Genomic DNA, 1,715 nt, shown 5'->3' on the forward strand with positions numbered 1-1,715 from the left:
GCCGAGCCCAGGTCGGTGTGGCTGGGCTGGGACACGGAGCAGGGTCAGTGCAATTAAAGGATCTGCATTCATTAAAAGCCAGGCTCGGTTCCCAGCTGCGTGTGGCGGTGATGGGATCTGGATGGGGATTGCAGGGGGGACACAGCCTCCTCCATGGTGGGGACTGGTCTCTGCCCCGGGATCTTCCCACTGCCACTTTCCAGCCTGGAAAAAGGGACAGAACGGGTGAGGGGCAGTTCCCAGGGCAGCCACGTCCCCCCACAGCTGGGGACAGCTCCAGGTGCCTCTCCAAGGGACTTCTGTGGGACAGAGCACACGGGAGCCCTGCAGGTTTGAGAGCAGATAAATCCCACAGCCCAGTGTGAGATAAAACCCCACAGTCCAATGTGGGATAAAACCCCACAGCCCAATGTGGGATAAAACCCCACAGTCCAATGTGGGATAAAACCCCACAGTCCAATGTGGGATAAAACCCCACAGTCCAATGTGGGATAAAACCCCACAGTCCAGTGTGAGATAAAACCCCACAGTTCAATGTGGGATAAAACCCCTCAGTTCAATGTGGGATAAAACCCCACAGTCCAGTGTGGGATAAAACCCCACAGTCCAATGTGGGATAAAACCCCACAGTCCAGTGTGAGATAAAACCCCACAGTTCAATGTGGGATAAAACCCCACAGCCCAGTGTGGGATAAAACCCCACAGCCCAATTTGGGATAAAACCCCACAGCCTGGGATAAAACCCCACAGCCATGCCTGCACACAGCCCAGCACAGGAACACAGATATTTACTGGGAAAATGGGGGTTCCTTCCCAAGCCGCTCCTCTCCCCGGGGTCACTGTGAATCCCACACCAAAACACCAGGGAACCCAAACCCCACAAGCTGCTGCCACCCAGAGAGAGCCTCCCTGCATGACCCCAGAGCTGCTCCTGCTCTGTCCTAGGGAGAGAATGCCCTGAGGGGTGTCCAGAACAGGCTCTGTCCCAGGGAGAGAATGCCCTGAGGGGTGTCCAGAACAGGCTCTGTCCCAGGGAGGGAATGCCCCAAGGGTCCAGAACAGGCTCTGTCCCACGGAAGGAATGCCCCAAGGCTGGCACACCCCAAGGGATGTCCAGAACAGGCTCTGTCCCAGGGAGGGAATGCCCCAAGGGTCCAGAACAGGCTCTGTCCCAGGGAGAGGATGCCCCAAGGCTAGCACACCCCAAGGGATGTCCAGAACGGGCTCTGTCCCAGGGAGAGGAAGCCCCAAGGCTGGCACACCCCAAGGGGTGTCCAGAACGTGTTTCTGGGGTTGTCTCAGTGGGGCTGACCCAAGGGAGGAGCTCGGCCAGGCTCCCTCTGCAGCCACATCCCGACAGCTCGGCCACACCAAGCTCCAGCCACGGCCCTTACAGGCCTAAGTGATACATCTAATTACCATATCCTTAGAATAGATGTAATATAAATTTCATTACTCACTTAAAAGTTCTAAAGTTAACAGCATAAACTTGAAGTTGAGTAATTAAGTAATCCTTATATAGACACTTATTAAAGTATTTATACATATTATCTTAAATCTACATCTATCATTTTGCCAATTAAAATTAGGACTTTAATTGCAATTAAGTAATTTAATTGCCAATTGAACAGCAAAATTGCTAAGTGACTAATTTTAATGCCTATTTTAATTACCAATCATGACTGGGGAGGGAGCTAATCAAGCAGTATCAGAGT

This window comes from Parus major, chromosome 7, assembly GCF_001522545.3.
Source record: "Parus major isolate Abel chromosome 7, Parus_major1.1, whole genome shotgun sequence".
Taxonomy (NCBI): domain Eukaryota; kingdom Metazoa; phylum Chordata; class Aves; order Passeriformes; family Paridae; genus Parus; species Parus major.